The sequence below is a fragment of the Callospermophilus lateralis genome, unplaced genomic scaffold, assembly GCF_048772815.1.
Source record: "Callospermophilus lateralis isolate mCalLat2 unplaced genomic scaffold, mCalLat2.hap1 Scaffold_73, whole genome shotgun sequence".
Lineage (NCBI taxonomy): Eukaryota > Metazoa > Chordata > Mammalia > Rodentia > Sciuridae > Callospermophilus > Callospermophilus lateralis.
In genome coordinates, this window is record NW_027515346.1 from 7,718,645 (window position 1) to 7,735,055 (window position 16,411).

A 16,411-nucleotide genomic window follows, 5' to 3' on the forward strand; every position below is an offset into this window, starting at 1 on the left:
CATGTGTTAAGAAAAAAGACTTAAAATTATTCTTTTCATACATAGGAGAATTGTGTTTGTGGTTTTCCCTTGAAGCGACCATTGATGGTAAAAGATGGCTTAGAGTAGGAGACTGTTTAAAAGATTATTATGAATCCTTTGGCTCAGAAAAGGTGCCTGTTCCCACCTTTTCTTACTGGAACTTAATTAATGAAATTCTTAAAAGTTTACCCTTTGACAATGGTACCTTAAAACTTTCAGGATTGGGGAAGAGGCTATGCAAAAGTCCTCTCATCTCTCTCGTCCCCCCTTGGCATGTCCTTCAGTTAGTATAGACATAGATCCTTCTCAGTCTCCCTAGGACCCGGGGAACCTTCCTGAACCCCCTCAAAATCCCACCCTAATGAATAAGGCTCCAACAGCTACCAACCGCCTTTATCCAGTTTTAAATCCCAGAGACACATTGACCCCTGGGGAGGAGGCTACCTTGGAGAAGGAAGCACCTTGCTACCATTCAGAAGACCCGCCACTTCTCAGGACCCTGCCACAGCCTATAGGACTTACACATCCACCTCCCTCCTATATCCCTCCTGCCTTTTGTGCTCTGGCCCTTTAGGGGCCAACTGCCCCATCAGATATTTTTTCTCCACTTACCTTGCCTAACCTGGCTCCCTTGCGCAAGTCTCTCCAACAGAGACGGGAACACATCCAACTTCTCAAAGAATCAAGATCTCTTGACTCTGAGCTCCGCTCATTAGCCTTAGGCACAGAGTCAACCCAAGCTGGCCCAAGGCAGTCTAATACAAAGTTTAAGCCGCGCCATCGGCCTATTCTCACCTTCCCAGTCACCCACAGTCAGATAGATAAGCCCACCCAGGCTGAGGACCAAGAGGAGGATCAAGTGGAGTAAACGGATCTAGGGTTCATAGTTTGTCCCTGGTGAGCAGATTTCTCTCTCTCTGCTTTCTCATTGCCATATGCTGAGCTGCTTTCCGACTCCCTACACTTCCCCCACTATGTTCTGCCTCACGTTGGCCCCAGAGCTATGCAGTTGGTGGTCAGTGGAGTGAGACCTGAAACTATGAGCTACATAAACTTGTCCTGCTCTAATTGTTGTTGTTAGATTTTTTTGGTCACAGTGATGTAAAAGGCAACTAAAAACACAGACTAATTTATCCAGCAGGGAATGTTAAAGGCAGTACAGCATTTGAGATATGGCCTGGGTATTTCTAGCTGCTTTCAGCCTTTTATACCATGGGGATCAGGAGCAAAAGCCAGGGTAGAAAGATTTAAAATACTTGCAGGTTTTCCAGAAAAGAAAACTTTGTAATGTTGGGGCCAAAAATGGTGTGGTTTTTAAAGAGATTAGTTCCATTACACAGAAGCCACCTTTCGGCATCTCAGGAATGGGAAGGACACCACCCTTATCAGGCTCAATGACTTGTGGAGAGATTATCAGGGTCCCCTGCGTGCAAAAGGCAGCCTCAGAATCCTATGTCCAGATTCATTTTGCTGTGTGACTAACATTATATGGGCTCACAGAGGCCATAGTCTAGGTTGGTCTGGCTACTGTCCTCATTCTCAGCTTACCTTGATATTGTCCATGTGATGCTGGTTATCAGGCTAACAGAGTGAAGAGTTGAGGGGTTGTGAAGGTTTGCATTCATACTTCAGAGGAAACGCTGGTGACCAGGATGTGCATATCACATTCAAAGTGCAACCCAGTAACCCCAGAAACAGTGATTTATCAAACTATAAGAGTACAGCCAGTGTTGTGGTGGAGGTTAGCAGTGGCAGGCCTATGAACACCTGCTCAGGTAAGTGAAAGTCAGTGAGCACAGAAGCTCTAGGGAGTGGTCCCACATCAGACAAAGCTGTAGGGGTAAGGATGCTCAAGTTCTAGGGCACCCATATTACACCATCAGGTGCCCTAGTTTCATACCTGGAGCACTAGACTTAATGGAGCACTAGACTTAATGTGTGCCCTGCTGTGCTTTTTCAATTTCCTGCTTACTACTGTCCTCTTCTTCCCTTTGGGGTTAGTTGTGTTTCCCCTGCGTAGATGTAACTTTGAAATGTGTTAACATTTTTTTGATTATTAATGAGGATTGCAGCCAATGCAGCTACAAAAGGTTTGATTCTTCTGCTTTGCTTCCACACATGAAAGTCAGTAACTGAAGAGGCAGAGAGGTGGGAGAGGAAAAGGCTTCATTTGCAACAATTCAGCATTTCAGAGATGAATGGCTAGCTCCTGGTTTCATCTTGCTTAGTACTGCTGAGTGAAAGCGTATACAGTGTGTTATGTGGAATTGTTCTCGCAGTCTTGGGCAGGTGGACACAAGCACAGTTTACTAGTGTTGACAGACTGTCCTTTAGAGGGGTCTGGAGTCATGGCTCAGTGGTAGAGAGCTTGCCTGGCATGTGTGAGGCACAGTGGTCAATTCTTAGAAACATATAAATCAATAAATATTGATAGACAACTATAAATAGATGTCACTATGGAGCTGGGGATGTGGCTCAAGTGGTAGCGCACTCGCCTGGCATGTGTGCAGTGCTAGGTTTGATTCTCAGCACCACATAAAAATAAAGATGTTGTGTCTGCCCAACACTAATAAATAAATATTAGAAAATTCTCTCTCTCTCTCTCTCTCTCTCTCTCTCTCTCTCTCTCTCTCTCTCTCTCTTAAAAAACTGTTATTTAAAGAAGTTGGGATTCTGTGGGTTATATCTGGGTCCAGTGGACCCTCACGCATCCCAGACCTGTGAATCTAAGATAATGTGATTTTTTATATGCTTGCAATTCTGAAGGTGTGTGTGTGTGTGTGGCTTCCCTCCTAGTCAGTGTCTTCTGTACACTTCTGCAAATACCTTTTAATATGGACATTTCCTGTGACATAGTAAGGTGTAGTGCCCAGTGCAAGGGCCCTTTTAACTGACTTTCGTGCTTTTAACTGACTCTATGGTTAGTCATTAAGATAGGGTTGAGGGTGTTGGGAGAAAAGAAAGCTATACTCATGAATTAAAAAGAAGAGAATGGCAGAAAAAAAACCGTTCAATTCAGGGTTCAGCGTCACTATGGTCCCTTGAGTCTCAGAAGAGACTTTGGGCAAAAACTATTGAGAATGCACTCTTGATATTTGTGGACTCTTGGAGTCCAAATGCTTGTTTATTTATTTATTTTTAATTATTTATTGCTGTGAGACAGACATGAGCTTTTGGGGACAAGGGATAGATGTTCTGGCAATAACATTTGGTGTTCCTCAAAGGCTCACCTCTTAAACATCTGGTTCCCAGCTGAAGTCATTATTGGGAGGTGTTGGAAGCTTGTGGAAATTGGGGCCCATTTGATGAAAATTACCTCATTGAGGATGTGCCACTGATGGGGTACTGGGACCCTAATGCACTTCTGTCTCTGTCTCTCTCTGCCTCCTAGCAGCCATGAGGTGGTCAGTTTTCCTATGCCATACACTCTTGGCCAGATGTTCTGCTTTCCTATATGTCCAGAGGTGAGAGGGCCAAGTGACCATGGACTCTAATCTCTGAAACCATAAGCCAAATAAATCTCTGCTCCTTTGAATGTGGTGATCTCAGGTATATTATCACAGGTTTGGAAAGTGATTAGGACAGCTGCTGTCCAAAATATAAGAGGCCCCAGACCTTCCTCTAACCAGATTCACCTCTTCTGTCTGAATGTAACACAGAAAAGCTGACAATTTACTCACTAATTTTTTGACAAACAAACATGCCAGTAATATCTTCAGATTATAATTTGGACATGTAAGGATGCCAAAGGCCTCTTGTGTGAGAACACTGCAGATCCCATTCAGAAATTGGAGCTGATGTGGCTTAGGGGGGAGCCCAGGTGAACAAGTCAAGCCCTGGCATTGGAACACACATTGCACAATGGTCTGGCTTTCTAGCTAGAAGATATCCATCTCGGCTGATGGTGGATACTCAAAAGAATCTGTTTGGGGTGATTCTCTCTTTTAGAAACCCCTTAAATGTCCCAGAGTACCTTCATTTCCAGAAGCATTATCTGAGAGTACTCTCTTATTATTTGAAGAGTTTTCTCTATATTGAGGAGTTATTGAGTGGCTGGCAAATACCTTTCAGTTTTATAGGAGGGAATGTGCTCTTTCCTTTGCACTTTTATATTTTCTTACATTTTCAACAGCAAGGTATGTGCCGGAAATCTGCATCTTCACCCCTCTACATCTGTGTGCAAGGCCCACAAAATAATATCTTTGAACTGGGTGTGTCAGTGTTCAGATTATGTATGTAATGTTCTGTATGTGTGTGTGTGTGTGTGAGTTTGTGTGTGTGTGTGTGTGTGTGAGAGAGAGAGAGAGAGAGAAAGAGAGAGAGAGAGACAGAGAGAGAGAGACACAGAGAGAGAGAAAACACAAGAACTTGTTTCTCTAGCACCAGGACTTTGTGCTTTTATGTTTTTCATGTGTATAGGTATGGAAAAGATATGAAACAAGACACCATAAATTCTCCTGTGTGGGACTGTTTGGTTGTCGTGTGTAAATATTTTCTGAGTGATTTCTTTGGTCATTGTTGGCTGAGTACCTTTCTGGCAGGACATGTATTTAGGGTTTTAGTGGTGCGTCTGTAGGTGTTGTTGGCATTGTGGACTATTGTGAACATGACTATTGTGAATGTATTTGAGCGGAGTTAGGATGTTGTCTTACTATTATGTGTTGGATCTGTGCATTTTCAGATTTTAGAATGTATGTGTATGTTCATGATGTCTAGGTCAGAATTTAGGGACATAATCTTTGGTGTTCAGAGATTTGGAGAGAATGGAATCATGGGGTATGTTTGGGTGTTTAGAATTATGTATATGTGGCACATAGATGTGTATAGATTCTGTTGATAATGTCTCAAGTGGACTGCTGTGTATTTTCTTGTTTAGGGCTTTGAGATGATCATGTTATTCTTGGGAATGGAGGGGTGTCCTTTGTGAGTATGTAGGAGGAGTTAGCAGTGTCTGTACGTCTGAGATTTGTTGTTGAACTTCATATTCTGAGGCATTCTGTGTATGTGCATGTTTGCAACATAGAGGTGATTGTAAATGTTTTCATTTGAGAATACAAATTGTTGTCATGTTAATAAGTAATTTGTTTGCTCCATTCAGTTACTGAGGGAGTGTTTGTGTGATTGCTTTATGGGTGATACTGATTGATGTGTGGTCTGAAGATGAGTGTATCTGAAGCACACCAGATACTCTCAACCAAAAGACCCTTGCCATAATTAAGCTTCTTCTCTTGTCAGATCAGCAGCAAGTATGCAAAGGTTACTGTGGTTGGTAGCTTTTTTTTTTTTGTAAATGCCAGATTTTTTTTTTTTTTTTTTTGGTAAATACGTGTGAAACCTCTGTCTGGCCTAGAGAATGGAATGAAAAACACTTGTCAAGTGAATCTTCAAGCCCTTTTCCCGCATGGGACATAAAAGTCAAAATATTTTGAAATTATCTGTCCCTAGAATGTTTCAGGCATGAGCCACACTCTGGACTGATTGGCAACATCCAATAAACCTGCTTTCTGAAAATTCCTATGGTATCCAGCCTCTTCAGTCCTACTTCATATCTATTTTAAGTGTTTCATGGAGGCGCCTGGAATATGTGTGAGACTTTGTAAGGAAGGTGATTGATTGGAATTGTTTGGATTTTGCTGTGTATTTGTATTTATTTGGGCATGAGGAACTCTGGGTTTAGAGTCAGGCATCTGAAAGACATGAAGTTTATGCTATTGAGGATTTTCAGAGCTCCACAGTGTTGTGTGCTGTTAACTGAGTATATTAGAAAGAATGAGCAGTTTTGTACATTAACAGTGAGTTCTGTGCCCTTTAATAGTGAGAGAGTGGCTGCATGTACTTTGGGTCTGTGGGAGTACTTTGTGTTTGTAGATTCAGATGGACACGTGTGTTCCCAGACTTGTATAATCTAGGACTGTGAATGTATTTAGGAAGTGTGATGGCTGAGTATTCATTCTTAAAGAGTAGATGGGTAGTGTGTGTTTCCACTGAGATAATATAGAAGTTATATTTAAATGGGAATACAAGTTAGGAGGATTAGGTACTGACAGTGTATATGGGTTATTATGACATGATGGGACTTGTGAATAATGATTAAGAAGAGTGTTTGAATGGAGTATTTTGGTGAATACATTTTGATATTCACAAAATATTGATTTTTGAATTTAATTTTATTTTTTGTTTAGGGAAGGGTGTGACATTCGAGTGCAGGGTAAAATATGTGTATTAAGGCAACACATGTGTTATGTATGTATTTGGGAAATGAAAATGAGTAGATTGTAGGTGACAACATTGTTGTGTACATTTGGAGAGGGTTGAGAAACTTTATGTGTTTTTTGGAGTTGGTGTTTGCATATCAAGTGATTCTGGGATTACGGACTCATGTTTATGTGTGTATGTGGGTGGTTGTACCTGTGTCATTTAGGATTAAGAATGTTACATTTTTGTAATCAGGGTATTTCTGGGTCCACTCAATCTTAGGGAAGTTCAAAGAGATTTTTATGCACACATGCCACCCAGCCACAGAGACCTGTGAACACCTCTTGCTGAGGCACATACATGGAAAGATGCACACTCATTAAAACCCCTTTCACCACAGATATCATTAAAACACCTCACATTTAGAAACAGGTGCATGACCCACAACTCACAGCCATTCCAACAAAAACACAGATGCATAAATCACCTTTATCCCTGCTTTCCCCGAATACACACACCACCACTTGCTTTCTAAAAAAATATATACATACCCACAAATACACCTGCCTGTTATCACCCAGGTACTGACGGACATGCAATTATAATGTATACTTTCCAAATGCAGGCTTATACATTCCTATATACTCTATACTTCCTGAAGGCATGCACATTATATAACCAAACACTGAGTATGCATGCACACAGAAATACAATATACAACCCCCCTACACACAAACACACACACACACACACACACACACACACACACACACACAATAAACTCTATTTTTTACCAGAAGTAACATAAAAAAAAAAACCATAAGAACTCTGGAAAATCTCACACAGAAATAAAATATACACAACACCTTGCTTCTGTCTCTTCTTGCTTTACACAGAATTTAAAGTACACTGCAGAGCAGATAGGCTTAACTGAACTTTCCAACAAAAACCAAAAGACGACAACTTCTTCACAATAGTACCAACACATTCTCCAGAATAGACAACAGATTAAGTCATAAAACAAAACTTAACAAATTTTAAAAGCTAAAAATCATTTGAAATAACTTTTTTTTTTCTGAACACAATGTAATAAAACTGGAAACCTACAACAGGTGGAACTTCAGAAACATCCTGCATGTCTGCGATTATAACAAAAAGCTCTCAAATAGCAGAGTCAATGACAAACAAAATGGAAATTTTTAAAGATTCTTGAGAAAAATGATAGAAACACAAAATAAAAAAACCCTATATCTTAGAGCAGAGGGAATTTTAAGATTAGATCAGTACATACCTATATCAAAAAAGAAAACAACCAAGACTTCCTTTTCAAGGAGGTAGAAAATCAAGAACATGCCTGACCCAAAGCTAGTAGAAGAAAAAATACTAAACATCAGAGAAGAGGTAAATAAAATAAAGATTAAATATTATTTTAAAAATATCAACAACAGAAAGAATTTATTTACTTACTTACTTACTTACTTACTTACTTACTTACTTACTTATCCCTAGGATTGTACTCAGAAGCAACCACTCACTGAGAGATGTCTCCTGACCTAGTTTGTTTTTTATTGAGAGGCAGGGTTCCATACAGTGGCTCACTGCCTTACTTTTGCTGAGGCTGTCTTTGAACTTGCCTTCCTCTTTCCCCTCCTTGAGGATCTAAACTGTTCATGTCAATGGTTAAGAGTACAGCTTTGCCATTGAACTCACTTAAGCAGTGGGAAGATCATGATGCTGTATAATATGAGCATTCCCAGACGTGATACCTACGGACATCTTTGCATTGGCTTTGTCCACAGAAAGCATGAGACTCACCTTTCAGGACTCTGCTTGGTGCATGGTTTGGCTTCTTCGCTTTTTTGGTGGAGGTTTTCTGTTGGAGACTAAACCCAGAACATCATGCATGCTCGGCAAGTTGTTCCCCATAGAGCTGTGCCCCCAGCCCAACTTGGCCTTTCTTGGTGATCAGAGAAAGTGTCTGTTGGACTCTATTTTTAGTGACTTACTGGGAAACTTCATGTCCTCTGATTCTACCTCTTCTGCAGATCCAGTTGAAGGCAAAGGTGCTGTGGCGAGCCATCCCCCTTTCATTTTCTTAGTCTGCTGTCAGGTCAATCCGGTCTCCTGTGCTGTTTTTGGGGCAAGGGGGAGAGGGGGGAACCATGTGGCACTCCTTTGGTTTCTACTTGTTTCCAGATCCTTTGTTTGGTATTATGGCCTCAGATTCTGTGGACCCTTTCTACTGGATGTGAGGGATTCTGGCCTCCAACAGAGGGAGGCTCAGACTCACTGTGCCTCTTTTCTGCTGGACCAGCACCATTTAGTTGAACTACAGCCTTTCTGTGGAGCTCAGAGAATGGGCAGCTCTGTGGCCTGGAAACTCTGCATGTGCCACGTCAAATAGCCAGATCAACGGTGCATTCAGCCTGGGAAACACCATCTTCTTTAGAGTTGGGTTTGAATGCCATACAAAACCTGGAAGAGCAAGATAAGTCTCTGCTTGAGAATTTCTGAAAACTTAAAAAAACTAGAGTGTTTGAAATCCCTGAAATGAGATGGTGAGTAGACATAGAACACTCTCTAGAACTCTCTAGTGGTTTCTCAGCTGCATCTTTTTCATATGTACAGGTGAAATATATGGATCAAAACCACGAGTGACAGTGGAGGGTCAAATCTAACCAGTCACCTGTGGGTCTAGAAATGATTTTCTTGTGTATGTTGATGTTGCATTTGATGGACATGGTTTAAAAATGGGGTTCCAAAAACGTTCCAGTCACTCAGAATCAGAGCTCATCTGAACGTGATGGAAAGGAAAGGTTGATTCCCAACAAGATCCAAATGTGCCCGCCCCATCTGCAGACTCAGGAAATGATTGGAATGTTCTCCAGTTTTATGAACTGATGAAGGACGGGCCTCTCTGTCCTCTGTCCATCCAGAATGGATCTGTCCATGGGGATGGAAATGCAGCAGGCTCTTGAGGGATACGTGACTTTCCAAACAGAATGACATGGTGTCTGGTGGGCTTGACAGAGGGACTCAGTTGTGTTCTTAACTTTGGTTTGGGGGTGTTATTCTATAATTGCTGCCAACAACCTGAAGCCCATCCAATGTGGAAAAGGGGTCACATTCAATTCTGTAGGTTCATTTTATTAAATAATGTCTTTCTTTCTTGAGCTCACAGGGGCTTTGTGGCAGCCCATTTCCTTAGGCACACTCATGGAGCTCGGTATCTCTGCAATGGTCACCTTGGGCCTCATCATGCACCTCTTGGCTTTCACCAAGATGATTGAAGTGGGTGACACCCCAAAAGACCAAGCCCTCTTCAACGTGAGCCCAGAACTTTAAGAAAGATCATGGGTACATTTCTGGTGTCTAGTTGAGAATTTGAATTGGCTCTAAAATTGGGGGCATGAAAACAGCCCAGTTTGGCCTGTGTGCTTTGCCTGCCGACCCTGTAGGTGCTCCATGGCCTGTTAGTGAGAGAGCACTTCTGGGAGGTGCTGGGTATGGGGGAAGGCCAGGCAGGGCAGGGGAGGGCAGGAATGCCCCAGATGATGGACTTGAAGGATCAGTGCATGGAGGTCACCCCTTCACCAGCCATGATTTCCATACCTCACGAAGGAGGTGACATCTACTTCAGAGCTGTCATAAGAATTCAATCAAAGCCAGATGCTGTGGAGTATGCCTCTAATTACAGCAGCTTTGGAGGCTGAGGCAGAAGGATCACTATTTGGATGTCAACCTCAGCAACTTAGTGAGGCCCTAAACACCTCAGTGAGACCCTGTTTCTAAATAAAATAATAAATGGCTGGGGATGAGACTCAGAGGTGAAGCACGTCTGCTCAGTCTTCAGTATAAGAAAAAAGAGGATTAAATTAAATAATCACTCTCACAGTGCCTAACAGATGGTAGTTATTTAGCAAGTGCTATTTTTCTTCTGTATTTAAAAGGATTTAATGAGCAAAAAGGTGATCCTCTCAGTCCAGCTCTGCTGTTGATTAGATTTTTTGATGTGGAAGAAATTTAGATAATAGTTCTGGAGTCTCAGTTTCTACATGCTGTTAAACTAGGTTAAGAGTATTGGCTGTATCAAATGATAGGCAGCCCCAATAATGGGGTCCAGCCTCAGAGTCAGCCAAGCCTAGCCTCTGTTAACTGGAATGTGCTATTTAGAAAACAATATTTACAATTTTCTACTCTGCCATAATCCATACAGCATGTCTTAGAAATCTTAAGTTAGTAGGTTAAATAATTCAGTGAGAAATCCATCTAACTTAAATTGTGAATTTCAGACACAAATCAAGATTGTAGAATATATTTATGTATTAATGCATTAATCATTATTGAATGAAGTAATGCATTATTAAATATTAAGTAATGCATTTATTATTCAATGCCTTAAATTAATGCATTATCCTTCTAAGGCACTAATAAGTGGTTTTCTTTTTTTTTAATTTTTATTTTTGACATTTTAAAATATACTTGGCTTAGTGCAGTGGTGCGCACCTCTAATTCCAGCCGTTCGGGAGGTTGATCCTGGAGGATTGTGAGTCAAAGCCAACCTCAGCAACAGTGAGGCCCTAAGCAGCTCAGTGAGACTCTGTCTCTAAATAAAACCAAAATAGGGCTGGGGATGAGGTTCTGTGGTTGAGTGACCCTGAGTACAGTCCCTAGTACCAAAATCAAAACAAACAAACAAAAAATTTGCATTATTTTTCTAAAGCCCAAATTGGGTGTTTTTTTCTCTTTCTCTCTTTTTTTTTTAATATTTTTTTTTGCAGACCTGAAAATGGAACTCAGTGCCTCTACCACTGAGCTACATCCTCAGAAGTTTTATCCTTACCATTGACAATTTTTTAAAAATGTTTTTCCATATTAAGAATTCAAGATCATTTTTAAAAAAAAGAATTTAGGATGACTGGTCTGAAGTCTGGTAAAGCACTTGCCTAGGGGCAGTGTCAGTATTTTTCATCTATATTCCTGCCACACTCTGCTCAAGATTTTCTTAGGACCCTAGTGTTTGGCATGATTGTCACCATCGGCCAGTCCATTATGGATGTGATGATAGGCATGGACAGGGACCCCCTCGAAGATGGGTTCTGGGATCTGCCTTCTGATCACCAATCAGGTGAACCCCCACTCTCACCCCGCTTCCTGAGTGACCCTGTTGTCCCTCTTCCTCCTCAGCAGTACTCAGCCAGACCTGGGGCCATGCCAGGCTCAGGGCTAGGCTCAAGGCTAAACACTGGCCTGAGCAGGGTAAGGCCCCGGGTTGGAGGCTGCTCACCGCCCAAAAAGAAATCATTCAAATAAAGACACTGCACCCATCTACAACGAGAAATATTGAAATCAATAAAGGCCTACTGTTCACCTGCAAACCCCAAAACAATTAAGCAACAAAAAAAAATATTGGGGCTGTGGCTCAGTGGCAGAGCTTCACCTGGCATGTACAAGGCCTTGGGCTCGATCCTCAGCACCCCATAAAAATAAAAAAAAAGATGTTGTGTCCACCTCCAACTAAAAAATAGATTTAAAAAAATAATAGAGAATTGAAAGACCCTGGCTTTGGCTTCTGAATTTCCAAGAGGCAGATTGAGAAGTGTCTCTTATTTGGCCCTCATAGCAGAGAGCCCTGTCATTGAAGATGGAAGGAACCCGGGCACTGGGGCCAGTAACACAGAGTTCACTTTTATTAATTAATTTATTTTAATTCTGCAGTTCTTTGTGGCAGGCTTGATCGTCCTCCTTTTGGATGAGTTTCATTACAAAGGGAAAGGCCTGGGCTCTGGCTTTTCCCTCTCCATCTCAAGCAACATTTGTGAAACCATCCTGGGGAAGGCCTTCAACCCCACCACCATCAACACCGACCAAGGTAAGGGCCCTGCCTACCGTTGGGCACATCTGCAGGAAATTTTCATGTATGCAGAGTATTCCTCTGGGGGAAAATAACTGTTTCAGAATCATTTCTTCTGAATTTTCAGTGTGCAAATGTTTAAAATTATAGCTTAGTGCAGAAGTTCAAGCTTGTCATCCCAGCAGCTCAGGAGGCCGAGGCAGAAGGATCACAAGCTGGAGGCCAGCCTCAGCAACTTAGTGAGGCCCTGTCTCTAAATAAAATGTAAAGAGAGCTGGGGACAGGGCTTAGGGGTTAAGTGGTCCTGGGTTAAATCCCTAGTACCAAATAATAATAATAATAATAATAATAATAATAATAATAATTATTATTATTATTATTATTATTATTATTATTATTATAACAATAACAACAACAACACTTACAATCAAAATGATATCTAAACTTTCATGTCTTATCAGAATATTTCAAGGACAGTTAGCATGCCACAGTGTAATCCTGCCTCAAATTTCTTAGCAGGAACCTGCACTGCAAGGATGAAGAAGTGTTGATTTTAGTCAGTTGTCTTATGGTGGACATTTCAGTTCTTTCTCAGTCACAGTTAGCATCAAAGTGAATATCCTTGGGCAATCACCTGCACATATTTTAGCAGTTGTTCTTAGCGAATAAGATTCTAAAAATGAAATTTCTTCACCAAACCACTTGTTCAGGCAAGGAGCAGTTAGTTCGATGATTACAAGTTCAAGGACAGCCTTGGCACAGAAGTGAGACCCTCTCTCAAAACAGTCATGGGTAGAATGACTGTTCCTGGGTTCAACCCACAGTACTGCCAGTTTGGGGAGGAAGGCACTGGGGATTGAACTAAGGGACAGTTAACCCCTGAGCCTCGTCCCCAACGCTCTTTTATATTTTATTCAGAGACAGGGTCTCGCTGAGTTGCTTAGAGCCCCAATTTGGCTGACGTTAGCCTCCAATTTGCCATCCTGCTGCCTTAGCCTCCAGAGCCACTGGGATTGCAGGCATGCACCATGACACCTGGCTTACAAATCTTAATAAAATAAAAATTGAAAAACATGTGAGACTTCTTAGAAGATTGAAATTGACTTTTTTCTTTTCTTTTTCTTTTGGCCTCTGATCCCTGAATCTGTTTTTTGCTGGGAAGTCTCTGATGGAAAATATTTGTGTGCATTTTTTGTGTTTTTTTGGAATTGACTGTGGAGCTGGTTCTTGACTTTCAGTGCCATGACATCAAATTGAGGAAACTGCAGATGAGTCCATGCAGGGTGCCTGAGAGATCCCATGGGAAAGACTGGACTCCAGGTAGGAGTGTCGGCGACACTTATAGAAGAGTAGGCAAAGGTGACACGAGACTCTTCCTAGAATTTCAGAAAATCTAAGGTGAATTGAGGATCTGGGGGCAAAGCAGCTGGGCCCCAGCTGTGGATGTGGCGATGAAATCTGGGTAGGAGTTAAGGAGTCTGCCAAGACCTCCTGGCTTTGGTGGGGGGCTGCCTTCAAAAAGAGTGGGAGCAGTGGTGACCACAGGAAACCAGTCAGTGAAGGCTTGGGCCGTGGCAGCCAGCCAGAGGATCACTTTGCTCTGGAGCAGGATGGTGAGTGAGGGGACAGTTTTGAAAGAATGATTTGCTGTCCCTTGGAGACAGGCTGAGAAAATGTCTGGCAAGGTGGCACAGCCATTCAGCCTGAGTCAGCCAGTGTGATATCAGAGTGAGGGCCTTAGGACTTAGGGAGAGATGAAGGCCACAGACAACTGAGACATGGAGGTGGCTGCCTTGGCCACCTCTGGTACCTCGTTGGGGCAGAGATCTTACCTGGGGGCTTTGAGTGGTGCTGTAAGGAGCCAAAATGGTGGAGCCATGGGGACAGCCCCAGTACGGTCAAGAGGATGGTGGAGCAGGCTCAGGTAGCTTTCAGCTGAAAGGCTTTCCTGTTAGCAGGAGTGCCACCACGGCTCAGCTTGTGACCTGTAAAGTGGGGTGTGGAAGGGCCCCTAGAGTGGAGAGTGCAGTTGGTCCTTCTTCCCTGAGGTTTGGGACAGTCCAGGCTGGGAGGGAGGTGGACAGTACATATGTCACATGGCTCTTGCCCGCTGTGACACTAGTGCATGAAACAACCCATTTCCTAGAGATCATAGGGTAATGATTTGCAAGAAATGACCATGTTAAACATTCAGAAAGCTTCTAAGGCCCACACCCTGCCATTGATGTCACCCACCTTTCATTCCAGACATTTGTCAGTAAGGTGCTGTTAATCTCTAGGCGCTTCTGTGGGTGCTAATAATACAAAGGGATAGAACGTAAGGTGTGTGAGTGTCAGTGTCATCCCAGGGCCCCGGGGTAAGAATAGAGCAGAGAAGGAAGATGGGGAGACTGGTGAAGAGTGATACAGGTCCATCTAGAGAACCTGGCGGGTGCAAAGGCCCTGGGGCAGAAATGAGTTGGTGTGTTTGAGGGTCCACTTATGACTCAGCGGAGCAAGTGCAGGGAGTTCAGAGAGGTCATTGGTGGCAAGAGGAGCCAGGACAAGTCCCTACTCTCTCCCCCTGAGATTGCTGAACTTCCTCCTTTACAAAATGCTCAAGGTTTCATGTCTCCAGATTCTTTACAATAGGGACATCAGCAGTTGTCCTACACAGCCACAGGTGGCAGGGAGAGGGGCTGTAAGAAGATGACCACGGGTATGCCAGGGGGCCAGGGAAAGCTAGGACAGTGTTTCTGTCACAGATATCCTGTCCATGTGGTCTACAGGACAAATGGCCCATCTGAGTGGCCATACAGAAGGTGACACGAGTCCTGCTGTGCCAAATCTGGGGTGACCGGAAAATGCAGTCCCAGGGAGAGACTGGGACATCTGAGTCCCCAGCTATTAGCCACTCTGCCCACAGATGCCACGTTTAGTGAAGCACCGATCTGGGCCGCAGGGGCCATGGTGACAGCGTTTCCCACTGTGTTCTTGTTCTAAAGTCAGTCTCATGCCATTTCTGAAGTGCTCAGACCTTGGTGCCCTGTGCTGAAGTGTCCCTGGCTGGTCTGTTGCCTTTTCCTCAGGCCAGGCCCCTTTCTGCCTGTTGCTGAGGCTGAGGTAGGAGGATATCAACTTGGAGGCCAGCCTCAGCAACAGCAGGCCTCAGCAACTCAGTGAGATGCTGTCAGTGAATGAAATACAAATAGGCTGGGAGTGGGGCTCAGTGACTGAGGGCCCCTGGGTTCCATCCTTGGTGCCATAAAAATCCAGATTGTGACCCTGTGACTGTTGGTGCCGTGAGTCTCCTGGCTGAGTCTCCTGGCTGATTCTGTTCTCCTGCCTCTGCTTTGGCCAGGAGGAGGCCCAAGACCCAGCGGAGTCCAGCCCTTTGTTCTTCCCTTCACGTTTGTGTCCTCCTCTGCCAACAGGCATGGAATTGGAGGTTGCCCTCTTGTACTCTTCCATCTCTGGGCCATGAACACAGACAAAGTCCAAGCCCTTAGAGAGGTTTTCTCACACCAGAATCTCCTCTACCTCATGAATATCGTTGCCTCCATCTTTGTCTTTGCTGTAATCATCCATTTCCAGGTATGTCCAGCATGAGCACAAAAAGTCTGCATTTTTTTTTTATTTTTTGGTACCAGGAATGGAACCCGGGGACATTGAACTCCTGAGCCCCATCCCCAGCCTTTTTTAGATTTTATTTAGAGACAGACTCTCACTGAGTTTCTGAGGCTGGCCTCCAATTTGCAGTCCTCCTGCCTCAGCCTCCAAAGCTGTTGGTGATGACAGGCCTAATCCACTGTCTCTGGCTTCAGTATAATTGTTTGTTTGTTTTTTGTTCTGTTTAGAAATGAATGGCTGTAGAGTGAATTTTACTATATTTTGTGACCAGTTTTTCTGGATTCTTTCTGTGTGTGCCCCAAGCAGAGTAGGAGGAGGGAAGGGGCAGATTCTCTCCAGCAATGTCAGAAAGTTAGTATTGAATATTTTAAATAAAAGAAAAGGCAGGAATATTTAAAATAGTTTTGATTATTAGATGCATGTAAAAATTAATAGGTAGTGTACTGGCCTGATGTGGTGGTACATACCTGTAATCTGAAATATCATAGAGGCTGAGGCCTTGAAGGATCACAACTTCAAGACCACCCTTGGTTACTAAGAGAGACCAGTTCTCAAAATAAAATATTGAAGAATTGTGAATATATATGAATGATAAAGCACCCCTGGTTTCAATCCCCAGTACCATATAAAACAGTAGTTTCTAAAATTTAGACCCAAATCAGCATCCTCCAATCTATCTGCAACTATGTAAAGTTCTAAAAGGCAATAAATTTAGCCATACATACTACTATT